We start from the raw sequence: 24,220 nt of genomic DNA on the forward strand, positions 1-24,220 counted from the left end.
ACATGGCTTTACTATATTACATAGGGTGTAATATACATGTTGCATAGGACGTGTAATATCCGTAGCTTTCTCAAGACTAAACCAACGTCGCTAACTGCAGGATATGCCCCTATCACACTGTAATTAGGAATGAGCTACCTACCCGCTATAACCGAACCGGCTGGTCATCCAGCGAGGGAACAGATACAAACCACGTGCGCGAAAAGAAACGCAAAGAACCTAGAAAAAAAAGCGAACACAAAAGAGAGAAAAAGCGCGAATTCACGGAGGCTACGGGTGGCAACGGTTGCCGGGCAGAAGAAAGCGGAGTCGCCTCCACAGCCGAGCAGCGAAGCGGCGCTGAGGTGTAACCGTGCGCGCGACTGGTTTTCGCGTCGTGTAAGAGGAGCCGTTATCTAAGAGCCCGGTCCCCACGCCGGTCGCTGCAGCAGTCGCGACGACGGACGACGGAGGGAACGAACGCGGACCTACCCTTCCTCCCCATCTTTGCCTTCCCCCTTTGCGACCGGGTTTTTCCTTTTCCTCCCCTGCGCATTCGCAGTTTCCTTTTTGGCACCACGGCGTAAACGAGGCCGGAAATGAGAGAGGCGTCACGCCTGCCGGTCCCTTCCGTTCCTACTCGGTGCCACACGACCACTTCCGCCTGCGACGCCACGTTCGCCCATCCTTGACGAAAAAAGGCTCGCCTCGACCATCCCCCTTTTCTTCCCCACCGCCTCCGACCGGGCGAATGGGGAAGGAAAAGGACAAGTAAATCTACAAGGAAAGGCACCGGTCGCCGTTCTTCCTTTTCGCCTCCGCTTGTTCTTTCTCCAGTTTCCCCCTGTTGCCTTCTCCGGCTTCGCGGCTTTCTAGCTTGCTCCGCCTGTTAGACGCGTCTTGTTGGGCATTTTGTTCCGCGTACAGCAAGTGCGAAGTGTGCGTTCGCCAGGGCCGCAGCGTGCACCACTCGCGAAGCAACGAGGAAAACAAAAAAAAAAGGATGGAGGTGAACCTCCACTAATCATCCGTTTCACACTTGTCTAACTGTGGTAAGAAGTAAGGACAAACAAACACGTCGGGGTGACAGTGTGCAACAGGCACTGGCTTTCACTAACCCGTTCACTTGAGAAAACGTAGGTTTTCGGCTGCGGTGTTAACAATATACCGCGTGAGTACTTCCGTACAAAGCCATCTGCACTAGTTCAAGGCACCACCCATCTTCGACAACTTTTCTCTACGTAACTGAAGAAACATTTTCGCCACCATCACTAGAGCATAAGTGCGCAGAGAGTACGTTTGAAGCTGAGGAAACTATTAATTCTGCGTGAGCCAGGAAATGCGTAAAAAAAAAAGAAATTACAGGGCTACAGAATAAGCACTCCATGATTTCAGATACAACTTCAGAAGAAGCGGCAACTGCTCCTCATAAAAGGCCGTCAACCAATGGCTTCTAGGTGTTTGTCAAGACGCCAAGGTCAACCGCCTTGCACTCGTGGGATGCAGCTCCTAGTCAAAGGTCACACAAAGGTCAAAGGTCACGCAAGGTGGAGTCAAAAACTCGTTTCTCTATAACTTCACCCTAATTAAGCCAAGCACCAAGCCAGGGGAAAGCTTGTACCCATTGTACCACCGTTGGGTACCCGGTGGCACTAGAGGTCGAACCAAGCACCTCCCGCATGTGAGGCGAATGCTCAAACTAGTGTGCAGCAGCTAGCGACCATGACAGGTGCACGAATTTCATGTCAGTATGTCATTGTCATTGGTTAAAGGGCACCCTTCGAAGGACATTGGTCGATTCTTTCTTCACACGTATCCGACTGTAGTCCATACGACGGACTAGGCATTATTTTTCTTATTTACTTTTATAGCCTAACAATCCATTGTGAAGTCTGTAACAGAATCAAAAGCAAGTTCAGTCCAGGCAGTTCTGCCAAGGTATTGACAAAGAGAAATCTGGTGGTAAGAACGGCAATTAATAAAGGTGCGGCTGGAAGTACGCTGAGAGCTCAGCTTCGCGCCCCTGATAATACATGCAATCTTTAAATACCATAGCATTATGAGGATTGAGTGGGCGCGGCGGCAATGCCAAGATGAGGGCTACAAACCCTTTTGTCTTCTTCATCTAGGTTTTTCTTGGATTGCTGCCTCTGCTGGTGGGGCAGCCACCGACGCACAACTACGCATCTTTATCGGACATTGCGGCTGCTTGCATCGATCCCGTCAACACAACAAGTCATCCGGCCGTATTCCAAGATTTCTACCACAGCCTTCCCAGCGGCGTCACTGCTTCGTCGACGAAAGCAGCAGGAGCATCGGCATCATCAACACCGGACCGTATAAAAGAGGCGTGCCACGAAGCTGTTCTCGCTTCGGCGAGCGCGGCTTCGGCCGCTTATCTGTTTTTTGAGCAGCGTCCGCCCCGGCGGACGCAGTTGTTGCTGCGAAGCGCGTCTTTCCCTTCCTCTCTCTCCTTCCTCTGATCTTTTAACTCTCCTCTATCTGCAACTGGCAGCGGTGGTGGCTTGTCTAGAGCCAGTAGCAGGCCCGTGCAATTTCCTTTCCATCCTTCTCTCAGTCACAACAACAACAACAACAGCACGCGGCAGTGGGCGCGGCGGCAATGCCAAAATAAGGGCTACAAACCCTTTTGTCTTCTTCATTCAGGTGAGCAGACACTACGGAAAATGCCTGCGTAGCAACAATGTTTGCCTTCTTTTGCTGCCGTGCCCACGGCCCGTGCTTGATTTGATGTGTAGTTTATGTGTTTCACTGCGATTCTTGTTGCTACTGGGGGGCGACACCGAGGCGAACCCCGGACCAGATAGTGCGATTTCGGAGCAATTGAAGTTGATTGCGGCAGACATACAGGAAATAAAGAAGGGAAAAATGCAACAAACCAAAAGCTCAACGTTATTGAGAAGAAGCTGGAAGAGATAGGAAGCCTTCAGGAAAAAGTCATGGAATGTGTAGAAAAAGTGACTGAATTGGAGCAGCAGCTGTCAGTAATGACAAAAAAAAATGATGATTTAGAAAATAGAAGCCGACGATCAAACCTGATTGTTTTTGGCATAAATGAGCAAGAAGAAGAGTCTGACAAGCAACTTCAGACAATAGTAACAAAAGGTATTCTTGAAGATAAGGTTGGTTTGGTTTCTAAACGTGACGGTATCAGGTATTGAAAGAATACATCGACTCGGTAGACGAAATGCAGACAATGAAGGCAAAGATAGACCAGTGATCTTTAGGTTACTAGACTACCGTGATAAAGTAAACATTTTAAAGCAGTGTTCTAAACTTAAAGTATCTACCTATTCGATTAGTGAAGATTTTTCACAAAGTCTCCGAGAGGTAAGGAAAAAGCTGTCGAAACGAACCAAACAAAAACGTGACAGGAAAGAAAACGTGAGGTTGACGTATGATAAAGTTCTAATTAATGATTGCCTTTTCGCCTGGGACAACGATAGCAACGACATCGTTGAACTAGAACCAAAGAACGAAGAAAGAGAAGTAGACCACAGTATGGAACCACGGGCCACTCGGTCAAGGCGCCGCAAACTTTGATCAATCTAGACGTGCGCAGTCTTATCAACCAATATGACGGTCCAGAAGCTTGCAATCAAGTCATGATGAATGAAGTAAAGTGTAAAGAAATATTAACAAACACGTCTTTTCGTTGTCTCCATGTGAATGCGCGGTCTGCCGTGAATAAAACTGCTGATCTTGAGTACCTGTTTCTTAAACTAGATAAGTTTGAAGTGTTTATGATTACGGAAACCTGGTACACGTAAGACCTCGGAAAGAGTGCAAGGAGTGGATGACGTCACAGTTGCCCAAGGAGATACAATCTAAAGAACAAATGTACCAAGACTTCATTAATACACGCGATCCCGAACTATTAGCAAGATACAAAGTCCTCAGAAATAGGCTAAACAAAAAGTTAAGGTGTGATAGGGATTCGTATTACTACGGCAAATTCGAATCATGCCACGGTGATTCTCGAAAGTTATGGAACCAGATTAACAACGTTGTTTTACGCACACCCCAGACTAGCTCTCCTCAAGAAGTACTTATTCAAGGACGAAGTGTAAATGGGCAGGAGCTAGCAGAGGCGTTTAATCAATATTTCGTCACCTGAGAATACCAAAGTTCGTCAAACATGTCATATGATGCTTGCATAAGTCAAAGTAGCGATTCTCAGCCGCCGCGGTGGCTCAGTGGCTATAGTGCTCGGCTGCTGGCCCGAAAGACGCGGGTTCGACCCCGGCCGCGGTGGTTGAATTTCTTTGGAGGAGAAATTCGAGGCCCGTGTACTGTGCGATGTCAGTGCACGTTAAAGAACCCCAGGTGGTCGAAATTTTCGGAGCCCTCCACTACGGCGTCTCTCATAGCCTTAGTCGCTTTGGGACGTTAAACCCCATAAACCAACCAACCAAAGTAGCGATTCTATGTATCTGAGTCCAACTACATCTTCCGAAGTATTCACTGCATTCATTAGCATGAAGAACAGCAGATGCGACGATGTGGATGATTTGCAGATACGGCCTGTGAAGCATGTGTTAGGTATTCTAGTCCCAATTTTAGCACATATATTTAATTTAAGTTTGAATACAGAGTGTTCTCACGGCGCATGCAAATTGCTAAGGTGACAGCTTTGTATAAGAAATGTAATAAGCTTTGCGTTTCAAATTATAGGCCGGTTTCCGTGCTGGCAATCTTTTCTAAAGGACTGGAAAAAATTATCCTCACGCGACTGTCATGCTTTTGTGACAAACACCAAATAATAACAGATTCGTAGTTTAGTTTTATCAAACATAAATCTACCGAGACAACATTACTAAGCCAGAAAGAGTACCTCTTACCAAGGGCGTCCGCAGAATTTTTTGCAGGGGGGGGGGCCCATTGGTTGTTGGCGCCGGAGGGGGGGGGGGGGGGGGGGGGGTATGTTCGTAGCAAAAAGGCACTATTTGCGGAGTAATTTTATTTATTTATATATAAATAAAAAATAAGTTAAATACACACATGAAAAAAAAATTACAAACAGCAAATTAAAGCGTGGCTAGGAGAGATACATTGGAGTTTATCAACGAAGAAAGAATCAAAATTAATAAAAAATGCAAAAATATACTGTCACTTCGTGGAGAAGAGTGCTCAGTCTTGCTGCATACGGGTTCTCGACTCACCCGGATTGATGACCAGCACACAGCACAATATGGTCACAAACACGCAACTACAGTCACTCAGTCAGTCTTCCTTGAACAGCAACTGTAGGCGCCTCGGATTTTTCTGGGCGAATTGCGTGATTACGCGGGTGATAAATTCATTTCTGTGCTTCATTACACGCTCTCGGTGCACACTCATCATACACATTGATTGGAAAAACGGTTGAACGCGTACGTTGAAAACAAAAGATGAGTATATATACAACGAAAACTTATTTACAAGAAAAGTCCACGCTCGCAGCTTCATACACCTCGCTCCATCTTGCTCGCGCATCCGCACAGTCGAGCAACCGCACACACACTGCTCGCCGCTCGTCGTTTTCTCGTCCGCTGTCTCGGTTGTTTTCAGCTTCGGTGACAACCGGCCACTAAAAACACCGAAGCACAAACACAGCGGCGCGCACACGTGCAAGGGCTTACTTCCGCGTGACTTCCGAGGGGAAGGGACACTCGCCACTCCGGTCGGAAAATTTGTTTTGTGTGTTTTTATGGGGTTCAGAGCCCCAAAACGACTCAGGCTATGAGGGACGGAGTAGTACAGAGTTCCGGATAATGTCGACCACCTGGGTCTCTTTACCATGCACTGACATCGCAAAGTACATGGGCGTTGTTGTGATTTGAGACCCAGCCAGAGGTGACAGGCGAGCCAGGCAGGCGCCATCGGGCTGCGTTGACCAAAGGCGCTGGTTTTCGGAGAAGACGCAAGGAACGCTGGTGTGGGGGCGCCTCTAGAGACTGCGTCGCCGTGAACAAAAGCAGCTAATCCCCTTTGCCGAAGATTCTGAAAGCTGCGCTTCTACCGAACTGCGCTCTCCCGTGGATCGGAGGAGACAGCGAGCGGCGGCGCCAACTCATCGCCCGCTTGCCCCTGAGCAGCCCGACAAAGCGGGGTGGACACGGCTGATTTGTCCTTCCCTCCTGAAGAGTTCATCGGTGGCCGGCGTAACGAAGGCGAAAACAAGATGCCCTGTGCACTGTCTGCCTCCGTGTCGCTATCTGTGTAGAGATCAAAGAAACAGACACCCATCTCAAGGCGGCTCGAAACACATGCTCGCCGGTTGCGCTGTATGTCTGCAACAGGTCGCCCTTCAACAGAGCTAACGATGGTGTGGTTTGAAAGCGGCATTTCGCAGATGTGCCCCAAAGCGTGGAAGCGGGGCTGCTTTTACCCTTTTGGCTGAGCGCACCACCGCCCCTGGCGTGCGGCCATCACTCACGGTTCGAGTGAGTGATTTTCCAGGGGGGTGCAGCCGCCCCCCCTTGCCCCCCCCCCCCCCCCCCCTCCGGACGCCCATGCCTCTTACAGTGTTTCGAGGAAAAGAAACTTGCCCTTGGTTATTTTATAGACTTTTTGCAGGCTTTCGACTACATCAGTCACAATATACTTTTCACAAAACTGCTCGACTACGGCTTCAGGGGTCGTGTTCACACGCTTCTCGCGTCATATCTTGCACATCGCTTTCAGTTTGTTGGTATTAATAGCTGTCGATCCTCAGTAAAGAAAGTAACTGCTGGCTTACCTCAGGGAAGTATCCTTGGATCGCTTCTTTTTAACTTGTATATCAATGATATCGTTAATCAATGCCTGCATGCGAAGTGTGTTATGTATGCAGATGACGTCTCACTGTTCTTCTCATCAAGCGCATGTGAAGATGTGATAAACGAGGCCAATAGGACACTAATAACACTCCATCATTGGTCTCTTAATAATCTGTTGAAAATTAATGTAACTAAAACTAAGGCAATTATATTCAAACCAAAAAATAAAAACATTATTCTACCATGCGATCTTAAGCTATGTTTGGAAACAATAGATGTTGTAGACAATATTAAGATATTAGGGGTTCATTTCAACAGCCAGCTAAGCTGGGACAATCACGTTAACGCTGTCATCAGTAAGCTTTCTCGTGTCACAGGTATCATTAACCGGCATCGTCACTTACTTCCATGCAAAGTTGGTTTGGTTTTGTTTATGGGGTTTAACGTCCCAAAGCGACTCAGGCTATGAGAGACGCCGTAGTGAAGGGCTCCGGAAATTTCGACCACCTGGGGTTCTTTAACGTGCACTGACAACGCACAGTACACGGGCCTCTAGAATTGCTCCTCCAAAGAAATTCTAGCCGCCGCGGCCGGGATCGAACCCGCCTCTTGTGGTTCAGCAGCCGAGCGCCGTAACCACTGAGCCACCGCTAAAAGGTCAATGGGGTGGCTTTCAGGCACACTCGAGTTCAACTGACCAGAGCAAACGCAGATCTGGGCACAGCAGCATCACCACATGCTGCTGGTATATTAGCTGATGTATTCGAGATCCGGGTGTATTCATGATAACTTAAATTAACCACGTTGGCTTCATTTCTTTCCGTTCAGCCTACATTATGGTTTGAGAGGGCAACGAGGAGATCTCAGGCATATCAAGCACAAAAAATTCCATTTCACCATTTTAAAATTTCTAGCTTTGCGAGAGTACTACAAAAGCAAAGCATGTATCGCACGATATACGCAGACACTATACCGGACAGGTACTTATTTATTTAGTACAAAGCGCTGCTTTTCAGCGTATTTCTTTTATTTATCTATACCTGAAGCACACTCCACATCACAGAGGAGGGGGACAAAACAAAGGTAAAGGCTACAACATTGAGTAAAACTACAAATTGTAGAACGCAAAATTTACGAAAAGCGTCGAAAGTAAGTTTAAAGGTAAACAGACAATTCAAGGTACGCAAACAAAAATGTTTCCTGAAAACGGGACATGAAGTTGAAAAGTTGAAAAATTAATTGGCAAAGAAAGCAACTATAGCGAAGAACATAATGCGAGTTTAAGCATCACATTGTAAAACGAAGTTTTTTTACGTGGTTTCAAAGTCATCCGTACCAATTATACTTGTTGACCATGCAGAGATGTTATGAAAGCGTTAGCATTACAAGGGTCTGTGCAAGTGCAAATAGCGACCGCCGTCACACATGACCCCCTTTGGATATGACGAGCTCTAGACCCGGGTTGCTGTTTCCATGTAGCCTCTCTGGACCAATCAATAATTTAACCGCCACCTGCATGGTGGGCAGTCATGCGTGACGCGGAGTGACCCTCTTGAAGTCATCACAACCTGCCCATTGTGGCAGGTGAAAACCTCTCATCCAATTGTGAGCAATCTTACCACCGTGACACGCGGCAGTTACATTAATGATTAGTCGCGAAGTGTTGCTCGGGCAGAGCAACCTGGGCCGCACAAACCCCTCTGGTGGCAGCACCTGCCATCGCAGGGCAGTGGCGCATCGCTTAACCGCTGCGCCACTGCGCCAGTAGTGGTATGGGGACTGCCAGGGATCTATGAATGCACAGTCGAGAATGACCAATTCCGCATATACGGCCATTAACCCATTAGCTCTATCGCCGCATACCCCTTAAGGCTGAGCTGCAGCAGAATCGACAGCAACAGAATATGCTAACGCATTCAGAGATCAAAACCGTTTTTGGTGCGCTAGCACAAGATGCCTCGCTAGCGAAAAAGCCGTCCCGTCCGCGCATGAAGCCTCCACCTTCCAGCCGCCACCTGCCACTGTTGGCAGGTGGCAAAGCGGAGAGAGGGAAATCACCCTCTGCATTTTCAGAAGAGAAATGCAAGTAGAGAGGGAAGACGAAGAGAGCGTGACAGGCGGCGGTTTTCGGGTGGCAAACGAGAGAGAGGGATGTCCGCCTTTCCTCTGTGTGCGCTAGCACTAGGTGCGTAACGAGCGAAAAAGCCGGTACATGTGCGGGTGAAGCCCGGTGTTTTTCATATGTAGGAGAAAAACCGGTTTCGCGACAGCTGCAGCCAAATGGGAAGTCAGAAACCGCGGCGCGCCAGCTGTCGCTTACTTTGTCGGCAAAACTATTGTAACTAACCTTTTCGAAAAATCTAATGATACTGCGCTAGCGCACCATGGTAGGATTTAGCTTAACGAAGTAAATCAGGAGTTAATTTTTTTATTCAATCTTTGAAAATCAGGGGAAAGAATGAATACGAGTACGTGACAGTGTCTCAGTGCAGAATGTTTGCCTTGGTTTGAAAAGACTGACGGGCAAAAATTTCGTAACACCATTATTATTCTATTGATACGAAATTACTTCCAGAATCCGTCAGTATTTCGAAAAGTACATGACATTGATTTATCGAACGTTTTAATCAATGTTAATAGCTTACGGGTGAGCACAATTATCAAGCACTCTAAGAAGAAAAAATAACGCTCGTGAAATCCCATCCATCACTCTAATGCGGCTCGAATTGCAGAATGAAATACAATTGCTGAATGATAGTGCTAGATCAAAACCCAATCACAGGAAATTCGTGACCCTTATAGACTTCCTGTTTCCAGCCAAACGCAGAGAAACAGGCCAAGAATACCGATCGAATTTACCGAATGATTCTAATTGATTGAGGCTTGCACGCGTTTGCAGGCAAAATCCTACTGGAAGCAAGAAAGACAGAAATAGTAGCGCAGCTCCAAGCTCGGGCACTGCGGCCGACAGAGAAAGCATGAAAAAAAGATCTGTTTGAGAAAGGGGGGGGGGGGGGGGGAGCGAAGGTAGCCGGCTGCACCGTGCCAAAGGGGGCGCCCGAGATGAAAATGAAGGCCAAATGTATTGGACGTGAACAGACTACCTCAGCGTTGGAGCGTGTTCTTACCCTTCTCTCTTTCTTTCTTGCTCAATCTCCGAACTACGGTGCGAGACAAAGGGTGAATTTGAATTCACTGTGTCTCTCCTTACGTCTTGGCCTTGCTGCCTCCGTATTACGAAATGTAGCTTGCATTGCGGCTACTTTATTTTTGTGCAGTATGTGTGTGTGAGAGAGTGCGAGGCGGTGGAAGGGAATCGCAAGGGCAAAGCTGTCCGCCCTCTACTCCACACTGGAAAGATATTTTGGGCAATATAAAGCTTTTGGGAACAACGCAAAAGCACGTAAAAATGCCTATTTCATTATGTAACAATTCGAAAAAGCCGCCGTTTGTCTATTTACAGCCTCGGAAAATGATGTCACCACGCTCCAAAGCACTGCTCACACCTTCTTAACCCTACTCAGCGTTCCGTTCACAGTCATGTACCGATGGCTGTATGGTCAATTCAACGGCTGCAAGCGAGTGTGTGCGCAGTCTGAGCATTGCAATGAAACGAAAGAAGCAGTGCATGCCGCGCAGTACGAAGATCAGAGTGATGCAAATGACAGACAGCTAAAAGATGCCCATACGGAATTTCTAGGATTACAAAGGCCCACTCCTATGTTTAGATAACATAAGTAGGTAGCTACAAAGCTTCTGCGCAAAGAAAGTGGTTAACTGCATGACCTGCCTTCGTTTCCAAAAATAGTCGCGCGTTTTCTTCCCCGAGAAAACTTCAAAGTTACCACTTTTGTTTTGGAGAAAAAGTACCTTTCAGACTCGACCTGGCTGCATGGTGTGGCCATGTTCGCCACGCCAAGCAAGCACGAAGGGCGCCATTTTCTCGTGTCCGTAAAATCGAAGCAGTAAATCACGGTGACGTCGCTTGAGTTCTCCTTCGTTCGCTTGATTTTGCGCGTGCGTGTGTCCATGCGCGCGTGTGTTGGACGGCGTCTAAGTCTATTCGTAGCGCCTGTCACGCTTCTGGAAAATCGTTCTGGGTGCTTCGTCTCACGTTTTATTCTTTGACAGATTATTCTTGGAAAAGGACACCGGGTTGTTTCTTTCACGTCATGCATAAACAAAGACGGGATGTAGACTGGTAAGAGTAGCGGCTTCTCTTGCCAATTCACTTCTGTTCCTCTTCCTAAACGAAGAACATGCAGTAACTGGTCCTTTTACAGCTGTAGCTGCTAGTGGGACATCGTGAGTAGCCTCGTAGTCCTGCGACAACGGAAGCCATGCGCATTTAAGACGCCAGCATCTAGGGGCGTGTGGACGCTGCTTACTGCTTTTTTAGCTCGGGGCGCATGATGCTATGTATGGTCCGTGAGCATGCCGTAATTCATTCGATGGCTACCATGGCAGATAAGATGGGCCATCCAATACAGTAATATGAAGACTTGATGAACGCGGTCTGAGATGCGAGCGCAATATATATATATATATATATATATATATATATATATATATATATATATATATATATATATATATATATATATATATATATATATATATATATATATATATGAGATAACAAATTCTTCAAAGCAACTGATTAAAAATATAGTAAGTTGGGGAAGTCACATTGAAAAACTTAACAGATTTATTCAACGTTCTGGCCAGGGACTGGTATTTCTCGAGATTCTTGAGAAAGACCACCCGCTGGTTGAAACGTTGAATAATTATGTTAAGTTTTTCAATATGCCTTCCCCAACTTACTATATATATATATATATATATATATATATATATATATATATATATATATATATATATATATATATATATATATATATATATATATATATATATATATATATATATATGATTAGATTACTACAAGAGGAACAGGAAGTGCCCAAGATATTAGTGCCACCCGAGTGTTTGAGAGTGCTCACCGGCAACCCTGTCGCTCCTGCGTACTCACTCAGTGGCAGATTCTCAACAATGTTGCGAATTTTTGTGGCATGTAGCTTTTTACCCACTTTAGGCCTTTTATTCTTGCCTAGTTTACAAACTCCTCTGTTCTCATTGCAAGAGCGTAATGCAAAATCGAAAGCAATTAATCAGCTATTCATCAATTAATCAGCTGTATAGCTAGCTTTTTTTCTTGCCAACCTTAAAACTGTCATTCGTGCGAAAAGCACTTTTTATGATATAAGAGCTGATGTGTTTCACCACAGAAATGTTTTGCTTCTTTTATGTTTTTTAGCTGCAGCGAATGGTAGTAGTCGGTTGCTTCCATTTAGAAAAGTCCCCTCCAAACTAGATTTCGTCTTAACTAAAATAGAAGCTAGTCGTATCCGACCAGGGTGCAAGTCGTTCACTCACGTTGCGCCGCAGTATTCGTACAATTTCTGCTTTCTGTTACACTGTTTATTCATTTGCGAAAACTTTGTCCCTATTTTTATATAAATCAGTTTTTTTTTTTCCAACTGTATACATAATTTCTTCCGCGGCAAGCGTCCTTCCTCGTAATCTTGACGGAACCAACTGGAAACAGGTGCTCTTCTGGTAGACTCAGTTGCTTGCAATACAGCTTGTACTGCTACACAACAAATTCTATGCATTTAAATCGCCTTTGAGAGATGCCACGCAGTTTCTTCTTGTATTTTTCGAGATAATCTTAAATTCTTTCACCTCGCACGGACGTGGAAGTATTGTCTGAGGAAGAGGAAACAAGAGTAAGCTAAATACGAATTTTATGCGTCGAAACATACCTAATGCACACCAATCAACCTCTCAATTCATGCCCATGTCAATAAAAAAGAAAAAATGGGCTCTGCCTCAAATCAAATTCAGAGCAACGTGCTCTTCGAGGAACCCAACAACCTGAGAATTAAAAGTCCACACCACAGAAACTAATAAACATGACTCAGAATTCAATTCTGTATACAAGCAAACACAAAAAAAAATTGATAAAACATGCGTATTTCGAAAATGACAGCTTCAGACGCAAAGTTATCATTTTAAAGTGGTTCTCTACCCGCAGAGACATGTTACCTTTTCACACTAGAAAACGGCACCTCTTAAAAGGATTGGTCAGTCCCGTGTTGTTTGCTGCTGTTTCGCGATGCATCGCTTTTCTATCCTCGCAGTCGTAGTCATTCGGGTTCATTGCATGTTGGTGTTAAATTCACCACAGCTGCTGATAATATCCTCTCTTTCTACCTCAGTTTTCTTTTTTGCTGATTTTGATTTCTGAGTGCCAGACTGTTCTAAAAATAAACATCATTGAACAACTTTTTTCCGTCTTCACTCACCTTGTATGTGTTGATTGGAAAATATTAAACTGCGCATGCCAGTTACTCAGAGAACCAACGTTATGTTTCCTAAACGACTCCGCGATACTCAAGCATTGGACGAAGAAGCTAACAAAAAAAGTCAGAAATAAGCTAAACTTTATCATTCGACTTGCTGTGGGCCTGAGCTACTAGCATAGGCTGTTTTGAATGTTGACCAACACAGGAAAACTAGCGTCATGCACATCATGCACCATACTCATGTCCTGCACCGCACTTGCACCAGCGCTGCATCATGGCTTGTACACTCAACAGCAAAAGTCTACAGGCTGCTTGCTCTCTGGCTAAAATTGATGTCAGCGCTACCTTGCGACCGAGTCGACTCTTAAGTTATGTAATTACGTACAGCCTAAGAAACATTACTTTTAGGTAATGTCCCTGAATTTGCCTTCAGCCTTCTTGTAACACTAAAATCGGAGTTAAGAGGCTAGTTTCCTATCCTCATCACATCCCGAATCGAGTTCCCTAAGGAAAAAAATTTTCACCCACCGCTGACCACCATTTGCAGTTTTCATGCACCAACCGCATTAAACTGATCCCCACCGTGACTCTCTTGCTTAATTATCTGCTTCCATCAGTTCCGTCTTCCTTCCAACTGCAACACGTCTGTCGCCCTTACAGGCCATCGCCTTTCTGCTCTACGTATTATGTCCAAATCAACTTCTTTGTGCTAATTTCAAATGCAAAGAAATGAATGCCCCTTCGTTTCACAATGCACCCTGCTGCAATTATTCCTATCAACCTTACGCCGGTCACTTTCTTTTGCACCGCTCGCGGCAGTCTTTACTGTGTGAGCAGCATGAATGGCACTCCCCCTAAACGGCGGCAGCGTGTGCAGCTTCCGCCCTACAAAAGTTCCTCCCTGCACCCAATTCCACCCTCCGGAAGGCCTGCACCCATCACCAACTTACACCCTACAGAAGGCCATGCGGAAGAGGAATGAAAAAGCAAAAGCTGAAATCCAATTCAATAGCAAAATGGGAAAGTGATCACTTAAAAACGAAATGTAATATTAGTACTGCTAACCCGGATTTGAATCGTCGCATCGTATGATCGCCCCGCCAGTTTCTTTTCAATCTCACTTCAGGCAGTTCCACTCAAAGGGAAGAAAGGAAGGGAAAGCCTCGGGATGTTTGCGAATGTTTCGACAACAGGAGAACAAGACTGTGAGGGAGGCCTCCCACACCGAGCCTTCCTCCTCGCAGTGAAGGCCCTATTTAAACCTCGCCATTGATGAACCCTTTGCCCAGACGAAGACAAGTCCTGTTGTCGAAACATTCGCAAACATCCTGAGGCCTTCCCCACCCTTGTTCACTTTGCGTGTATCAAGAAGCTATCTACCTGCCCCACTCTCAACCATGGACTTCAAGCCGTTCCGTCCGTTAGCCTCCAAGGTTACCAACAGAATACAATGGTCATGTGCACAGGTTTCGAGCAAAATCTGTAACGGTATTGTTCACAACTCTGGAGCGCCCTCCAAATGCATTACATAACCCATTCTTGTTCTCCTGCTAATTGCTCTCTCGTAATCCTGATCTTCCATGGCACATTGGCCCCATGTAGACGTAAACTTCTCAAAGGCCTCACAATCTATCCTAAAATTCAGCCCTGATTCGTCACAATGCAGAGCGCTACTCTAATTTTTCGCATAAATTTACAACCTACTGCAGTGCTTTTCGGGTTAATGTTCCCGGCCAGTCATAGCAGCACATGTCCTGAGCTATTTAACGTGAGTATATTATCAGAAATTCGAGGATAGTGATGTATTCTGCACAATTTCCAATGCTTTTTGTAATTCCGCAAGAACTAACCAAGGACGTACTCTGTCTGCTAATCTGAAACCCTCTCCAAATGGAATTTTTCTCTCCTCTTCTGGAGGTCTAAGGCCGCTGTGCAATCCGTGGCTAAGTTTTTCAGTTTTCTCACTTACGTTTTCTCAACCCCTCACATATTTTTTTGATATTTCTATTAACTCAAATGCTCTTACATAATCTATAAAATGTAAATCAATATTTTCTGGAGGTTTCTTTACAGCTGTAGTTGTGACATGAACATATTCTGAAAGTCGGCCCTTTCCCAAGACTGAACAAAGAGCAAAGTCACCGCGGTTTCATTATAAATTGCCACGGCAAATATCTCAGAGGCAACACAGGATAAAATAAAGGGTGAGTAACGGGTAATTTTTCAATTCTTCTGTTAGGACGGGACTAGCATTTAAACGGCAATCCCATAATTTTGTTCTGAGGTTAACTATCCCCGAGGCAACAGATAACAAGTTAGTAGATGTGTGATTTTTTCACTTCGCCTATTAGAATGGGTCTAGTATTCAAATGGCTGAGCAAATAATTTTGTTCGGAAGTAAACTTCCGCTTTCTTTTACTCCCACTCTCGCTGCCTACCACTGTGCCCTGACTAGCATCGCATTCAAGACACAGCTGCCTCAGCAAAACTGCACGCGCGGCTATAGCGCGAAGAAACGCGACGCAAGACTGACGGCACGACCCAAAATAAGGCTAGACCGGCTCTATCCCCCCACACAGCCTTGGGGAGAGTAGGGAGACAGGGGAAAACGGGTTATATCCCACTGCGCTCCTGATACGTTTTCTCGGAAGCACCGCTTCGCATTACGCGGATGTGTCGCCGGGCGTCGCTGCGATTCTCCGATCTGGAAGACCGAAATGAAGCCGCGACCGGGCTCTCCCCTTTTCCCGAGCTCGCGCAAGAAGAGAAAAGCGCGCGCCATGAACGGCCGCCGCAGAGAGCGCGCGTAATGAAGCCGGCGGCCGGCCAGGGCCACGTCTCGTGCCGCCCCCACGAGGGGGGCTCTGTTCCCTGCCTGGCCTGGCCAGGGGAGGTGCGGCGGGCAGTGAGCAGGCAGCCGCCAGGGGCGGGTGGCTTCATTTCGTCTCGTGCCTCGGCCCGAGGTGAAGAAACGTGCCCGGAATATTAATTACGCGCCCGGCAGAAAATGGCCGCGTCCGTCTTCTTCTCGCGGGGAAAAAGCCACCGCAGGTCCGGTCACGGGCGAACGTGCGGCGCGCGAGGGCGGAGGAGCGTACGCGCGCGTTCATTTGGTCGCGCACTAGGACCGGCCGATATTAAATAAGCATAATTACGCAGTCGCTGCGTTTCGCTGCTCCCCCCCCCCTCCCCCCACTCTATTCTCTTTATTTCTTGCTTTCTTTCCCTCAGTCTTTCAATCTGCGTCTTAATCCCGGAAGGCTCGCTGCATGCTCGTGTCCTACATGCGGCGCTTATTCCAAGGTTGCCCATGGGGTCGCTGTAGATGCATTGTCTGCGTTGCGATTTCGGAAAAATTCTGAGACGGGATGTTGATAACCAGGACATGCTTGGTGCATGTGACGCCCTGTGTAAAGCCCACGTGAAAGCATATAAGTTGGAAGGAGGAAATTCATTGTGGGTACATGATTGGGCTAGACGCCATAATTTGGACGCATACGCCGCGGTCACGTGCTTTTTATCAAATCCTGTTTTCATTCCTGAAAGCGTCGCGCGCTCGTTATAGACTGGGACTTAGCAGCATGCTTTTCCTTGCCTGCTGTCCTTATTTTTGGCCCTTTGCCTCTACTGTCCTTTTTCCTTTTCCACCAGCTCTTCGCTTTCACCTAATGCATAGTATCCAACCGGAACACCCTTATAGTTAACCTCCCTGCCTTCCTTGCCCTTTCTCTCTCTTTCCTTGGGCACAATAGAAGCGAACCAGCGAAGGAAGGTGGAGGTGTAAACATTTTTATTCACTGCAATCCTCCAGTTCTAGGTCTGTGGTTTCCCTCAGTTACGTACCGGATTCCAAGCTGCACTCGAAGGTTAAAAAAGCAAGAAATTATTACTTGAGTCGTCGACCAAATAGCCGAAAGCTAGCTGCTGTGAAATGTACCGGCAGCGATTGGTTCCCGTAGCTGGGCATCTCAAAACACGGTGATAAGCATCAACAGGTTCTTGCACGCTCTTGTACACCGACCAGGGAAGCCTTTTACCAGGCTAGTCATGGCATCAGTTTGACAGCTAGTGCCACGTTTATATATCATTAGGTGTGAGCCCGACCCCAGATCGAAGACGCAGAAGAATGGGTCCTACCTATATCTTAAGACGAAGCGGAACTGTAACGAAGCAGTTCGGTATCAGAGCACGCCTATGCCGTCGTTCTTCCTCCAGGGCCGCATTAAAGGAACACGAGGAAAAGGATGGGTTGCCATAGTTTCGAAGGGGTGTAGCGTAGCCTCTGGGATCAACGCTCAAAAATTGGTCTCGCCTCATGCATTTTCCTTTGCGAACGTGGCTGGAGATGGTGACATCTCGTTTTTTTCTCCCTTTTCTAGCTTATAAAACCTCTGTGCTCGCTTAGAGTGTTTTTTTTTTGTGATTTTAACACGGTACCCTATCGATTAAGGAGAACTTCAGTTTTTCTTCAGTGTTCCTTAAAGCGAAAGGATGTGGTCGGTTGCGTGTTCGCTTTTTTACGTGGAAGGTGTTCTGCATCTTCCTGATTATTGTCAGAGCTATCGTCGAGTTCGTGTCGACGCGTATGTGTGGATGATCGTCAGGCTAAGTTTCTATTAATTAATCTCTTGCAGCCTGTCACCGAGCGTCTGAAGTTTTGCGCTCGTGCGCAGCGTCGTTTGGTTGGCGAGGTTCGCTTCTGTGCGCCAAGTCTCTGCGGTTGAGCTACATCTAATTGTAATGATTCCATCGGCTGTACGCGTGACTTCTGCGAGAATGTCTCTGTAGGCATCTTGTTCTCACTTTCTTTCTTGACGGAATTTTCTAAGAGCTTGTTGGGGCATTTCATGCCGCACCCTCGGAGTGCCTTGGCATAACATTAGCTCAAGTGTTTTTGCATGGGCATTCGTAACAAAACATTTGAACAGCGCGTACATCTGACTGCGTGCATCTGACGGAACGCCATACTACACACCGTGTCACTAAAAAAGTGGGCGGGGGGGGGTGGAGGGTGGATGACCACTCTTGCTTTTGTATTCTCTTTGTGGGGTTTGCACTTTAGAATAAGGAAAAGCAAATACTTGCCAACTGTCTCAGTTCTCTATCCGGTTGAACCATGAAGTGCATGACCACCAGCACGATCAGAAGGGTAGCCATTGCCTCTCTTTTTTTTTTTTTCCTGCTGGTTATAACTTTACGTGAGTAACGTACCTCCCATCCGATTCGGCTGATCTTGTTCCACAGTTGGAAAACTAGGTAACACGTTCTTCCCTCCACTGAAGCACAACCCGTGCGCGGCAAAACCACTACAGTCGTGTTCTTTTGGTCGGCACCACGTGCCCACTTGATTACCGCTCTTAATTCAGCGCGGTGGCGGCGGCTGCTGCGGCGGCGGCGGTGGCGGATAAACCAGCCGACACAAGTCAGGATCCGGCGCACAAGCATAAAGCCGGACGCTCGTTTGGGGTTCGCGTCGTGCCGCTCTCGCGTTTTTCTTGCCCTCCGTCTCGATCCAACTAATTACGTGGACGCGTATTAAAAGGCTCGGGCCATACGTCTCCGGGCTTATTAAAAGCGGCCCGTCTCGCTGGTTGCGGGGAGGAGGGCGACCGCCACGCTGCAAGGCCTTCGCGGCGCGCTTAGCGTCGAGTTATTATTCCTACCTGCTTGGCAGCCCGCACCTCTCTCCCTCTTCTTCACCCTCCTCTCTCTCTCCCAGCTATGTAAACCAGCCTCTAAATCTTGCAGTGGTTTGCAGACGCTTGCGACGACGTGTGAACGCCGGGCGCAAGCTATGTGTGTGCATGGGTCCTCATAACTTTAGGCGACCGCGTGCGAAAACTTCGCGCCGCGGCGGTGGGGCCTACTACAAGTTGGAAACACCGTGTAATCCTGACAGCCGCGTTAGGTGCTTGACGCCCACAGCTTTCCCGGGGGAGGAAAGAGGCGTTAATGAAAGCTGGAGGAGGTGGCCCCGACGCGAGGTTGTACCAGCGTGTCGGGAGTGCTCGGCGTAGGTTTCCTCAGCTTGTTCACTGTGTGCGTGGAATGGGCGGTTACGCAACTGTCTGCTTAGTTTGTTGAGCAGAGCGAATTAAGTAGACGGAGGGGCAAGGTTGCCTCCAATCAGGCTTCCTTCCCAACGCTTATTGTCGCTAAAGCACAGAGGACCAGCACTACGTGTCTTTCTATTCCATTTTTTTAGACGATTGTACGAAAGGATGATATCTAATAGCAACTGTTTGTACTCTACATCAGTTTTGTTTATTTTATTGGGGTTTAACGTCCCGAAGCAACTTAGGCTATGAGGGACGCCGTAGTGAAGGGCTCCGCAAATTTCGACCACCTGGAGTTCTTTAACGTGCACTGACATCGCACAGTACACGGGCCTCTAGAATTTCGCCTTCATCGAAATTCGGCCGCCGAGGCCGGGGTACTCTAAATCAGTAGAAGTTGCATAAATACGAAAATAAAACCTTCCTTTAGCTGGATTTTATAAACTAAACCATTGCAAAAATATGGCAGCAGTAACGTTGATGATTTCGAGGGTTTAAAGAAAAAATTTAAAAGTAGTCTTTAGGCCGTTGCCAAACAATCAGTGAATATTCTCGGCGCGCACACAGAAACAGCTTTAAGGAGTCAGGCAAATATACTGAGAAAACGCCGCGCGAAACCCTGCTGTTCAGCGAAAGGTTCACCACACCCGTTCTTACCAACAGCATTCAGTCAGACGAGAAGGGCCTTATTAACGCTGTTTTATTCTCATTTTTGGGACGAGAAGGTTATCGAGTTAACTCATTTAATCAAGTTTTGGTTTTGAGGGGACGCATGCATTTCGGTGCAGTATTACACTAATGCAAACCTAATAGGAAACAGTACAAAATGGGGTAATAGCCCCAAGGGGCTCAACTCTGTCGTACAATGTTTTGGGGCAATCCCAGCGGTGGAGAAATCGAGGGGTTGAATTAAGGGAGTAAAAAACTGCCCGGACCACGAGGTTTTTTTTTTTTTTTTTTTTGAACTCCGATGTTTCTGCCAAAGTTATAGAGTTTTCCACTGCAGCCGCATGGCTGCGCTCGAGCAGGCACTGATGAGTATAATTGCCCCCTCAATCTTGTTATGCCCGGCGTATCAGCAGTGATACAGAGTGCGGAGCTGCGAGTAATTTTTTTTATGCTCACAGAACTGCATGAATCGCTAACGTACTTGCAGAAACTGTCATTTCCAACACATATATTAAAGCAAATTCTAAATGTTACCTGCTAGACTTGCACTAGGCTTGCTGAAAGATAAATTCATGAAAAATATAACCCTAATGGCAAACCACGAACACTTCTCGCTCGAAATGCTGCATTGGCTGATGATGGAGCAACCTTGAGCTTAGCTCTATTCACCGCGTGTACATGCGTATTCTCAACCAGCCTGACTGTCCTTATAGACATTCACAAAGCATCAATTTTCGCTAAATTTCTCAAGGTGTAATCATCATTTTCGCAATAAATTTCCGATTTTCCCAGTTCACGTTTCCGCAGTGGTGGGACCATTGGTGAAAAAATCCTAAAGATTTATAGATTTTATCCGACGTTTTCAATCCCTGGAGATTACAGGGTTAAATTAACTCGAGTCGATTTTCTTGCAACAATAATAATAAGGACCGAGCACATAAGCGAACGGCTGTGCAAGTGCATGTGCAGCTGCACCCGGAAATAACAGTGTCTTAGAATTCTCACTGATTCTTCTCTCACACGCTTGAACCATGCGTCCAACGCCTGCAATGGTTTGAACCCAGGATCCAAGTGTGTGAAGGAAGTTGGCTTTTCACTGAGTAACGCGTTTCAACCGGTCGGAGGCCATGCAGTGAACTACTGCGTTGCAACCTTCTTCAATGGCAGCCCTTTTTTCTACCGCCCTTTTTATGCGAAGCATACTAAAATAGCCCAACCCAGCTCCTCGAGCGCGTCGGTGTCGTTACCATTGACCTTTCATGACCTCCATGTCATACCACGTGACGCGTGACGTCATAGCAGATGAAAAACGGGGGCCCAACTCGCGCCGTCGCGCGAGGCGTCGTGACCAAGGATGACCACGTGGTGCGTGACGTCACAGCAGATGAGAAACGGGGGCCCAGCTCACGCCGTCGCGCGAGGCGTCGCGACAAAGGAGGACCACGTGATGCGTGACGTAACGACATAAGAGAAACGGGGCCCCAGCTCGCACCGTCGCGCGAGGCGTCGCGACCAATGTTTCCTGCTTCTGCCGCTAGGTGCGCTGTAGTGAACACGTGATGTTGGAGCGGCGGTATACAAGGGGGTGCGCCTGCCTCTGCTAGGCGTACACGGGATAGAGATGCCTCCTGGAGACAGGGCTGCTCGTTGGAATGAGAAACAAAAGTTGCGGCGTGCTACAGAGGCTGATGAAGAGCGTGAAGAACGTCTAGCCAAGCGGCGTGCTCGATATGAAACTCGGCGACAATATGCTTCGCATCTGACTAGGCTTAACCTAAGCTAAGCCTCAGCCATTTTTTTCATCTTTACTCCTCTGGTTCCTGCCCTACGCAAAGTAGCACGTCAGCGAATATTCCCGCCGGCTAAAATCTCTGTTTTTCATTAAAAAGATCTCTCTCTTTCTCTCTCTCTCGGCCAGAGTCAGAACGCTCTTTTATGTTGCGCATTGCCACATGATACACCTTAACCTGACTGGCTGCAAGGGAAGTTAGAGACCTGGGACAAGGAAATAACAAGGATTGTTGTTTTTTTGCATTGTTGTTTTGCATTCGTCAGGGCAGGTCGTTGCTCGCTGCGAAGGCATGTCTTCTCACCGAAACGTTGGGTCCGGTTTAGACACCAGCGCCTCAGCTTATTCCAGCTCGTGATGTCCCTGCCGCACGGAAGCCTCATTAATCATCTGGCGAAATTTCCATGCGTCATTCGATACCTCAGAACGGACTGCAGATAATCGCGCCACATGGGTGTTCTTTGCTTCTTCCGACATCTGCCTGCGATTTGAATATATTTTCTATTATGCACTTTTTATAAGTCGCATTCAAGGGTTACAAAAAAAGACGATTGTCTGCCAACCAATGCTTTTTTGTTCAATATTTTGTCTCTTTATTTTACGTTTCATACCTCCGTGTGCCACCTAAGCGCGCGGACGTGTCTAACAGCCCGAGCCTTCTTCAGAGCTATAAGCAAAAAAAAAAAAGAATCCTCGAGTTTTCTTTGCCACACTTCAGCTCTGTCGATTCATACGTCATCCCGAGATTTACAGTCTTCCTTTTATTTGCCGAGAAAAAACAAAACGCAAGCAACAGCTCTACAAGCCCAGCAAAGTTGGCAAGAGCGGCCCGCAGCAAAGTTGAAAACGAGCGCTCGATGTTGAAACGCAGCCCGGATCGAATCTGATGTGACGAATGTTCCGGGCGCCGGCGAAATCCGCCGGCAAATGAAGCGTTCACTGCCGGGCTTGCAAATTTTCGCGCGCTCTCCTCGCGAGGTTTTCACGTTTCTTGATGAATGGGGTAATTAGTGGTAGCGGCCGCCGAATGTGTCGCGTGTCTGGTAAGGGGTGCCTTATTTCAGCCGCCGCACGAATACTTTTCGTTCTAGTTGCTTGCTCCGAAGTGTTTCCGCAACTGTACTTACACTGGGGCACTTGGAAGGGCACGAAACGGCACCCCAAGTATGACAAAGAACACGGTATGCTTCCCGTTTCATTACGCGGGAACCCAATTACATCAGAGAACGGCCCTCCGCGGTATCTTAAGCTATGCTCTTTGGGCGGTACCCAGTTACTCAGAGAGGAGTGCTAGGAACATTTGGTTTAGATTAAGAGGTGCAAAAAGGAAAAAAAAAAAATGGAAAGGGGGGAAACGAAACATATATCCCGCCAGTTACTACAACATAACTGGTCATGTCAGAATTGTATAGTGCGCGTTGGTATTCTTTTCGGGATCCAGCTTGAAAGGCTTTTCGAATTGCAAAAATTTCAAGTTGCAAAACTAAAATACAAACTCGCTTGAAAGTGCATTTTCGCTCTAATTTCGTCACTTGGTAGTTATTTCTTTGTTAGTTTATCTATTTCTTTATTTATTCGTTTATTTCCAATGCACTTAATGACAAATACTGGTTTACTACTGAAGGTCTGTGAGGAAAATTATTTGAGGCATTTAAAATAAACTTTTCAATTCAAAGGAACGGCTCCTCATGGCATACTTCGGACAAAATAAAATAAAAAGAAGGAATTCCACGCACCAATGCGGCTTTGTGCAGTTGCACCGGAGCAGATTTGTCGGCACAAAATCTCTCTTTGCGTATGACCGGTTTTGAATGTACACACTTATAAATGATCTCAGAGCAACGTGAATTCGGATGGTGTTGCATGGCGGTCTTGTTGCACTTCATCCAGCCGGCTGACTCAGGCGCTTCCCTATTTCCCACAGAATTAGTGCACAATGATAGTGGCGTTTTGTTCAGTTTTGGAACTATCGAAAAGCGTCTTAGGTGCGTGCGCTGAGGAGGTATTCTAGTACTGCTCGTTTACAACTTTCGGAACCCCCTTATTCTTGTATACATGTGTGTTCTCACCGACAGTGCTCCATGTGTTGCAAAGTAGTCTCTCTCTGATGGCCTGCAATTCTAGCTTCGTTGCAAAAACCCAGAACTGACCGCCTACCACACCACTTCGTTTCTCTCGAATTCCGCGTTGCGGTCGCACATTGCCGTGACCGCGTAAGCGCCAACGTTGTCCCCCTCAGATATCATGGCTGCGTACGTAAATACGTGGTTTTCTGTGCTTAGTTCTTCCGGATATTTCAGTGAGAGCTATAATTTGTGCATGTATTTTCGATTCCGTTTGATTTTGCTGTCATTGGTGAGACGGGAAGAGAGAAACCCGTTAATTGAAAAGCAGAGAATCTAGCCGACGTCTAAAAATCGCTGGCATACTACTCTGCGTGGGAAAAGGAATTTGGGAGATAAAGACGGAAGGTGGCTTGTTGAAGCGATAGCTTCTCTCTGTTAGGTAAAGCCGGGTATCGCTGTGTGTGCAACACAGACAACCTGCCAACTAGGTAATGAGCAAACTGCCCGCCGTGGCAGGTGGTAGTTAATGACT

At 46.9% G+C, this 24,220-nt stretch overlaps 1 pseudogene; it reads left to right on the forward strand.

Moving 5' to 3' along the window:
* The first annotated feature begins 1,701 nt into the window (after positions 1–1,701).
* Positions 1,702–3,543, forward strand: LOC149340486 (uncharacterized; annotated as a pseudogene).
* The last annotated feature ends 20,677 nt before the right edge of the window (positions 3,544–24,220 follow it).

The sequence above is a fragment of the Amblyomma mixtum genome, chromosome 6, assembly GCF_055824585.1.
Source record: "Amblyomma mixtum isolate Tamu chromosome 6, ASM5582458v1, whole genome shotgun sequence".
Taxonomy (NCBI): domain Eukaryota; kingdom Metazoa; phylum Arthropoda; class Arachnida; order Ixodida; family Ixodidae; genus Amblyomma; species Amblyomma mixtum.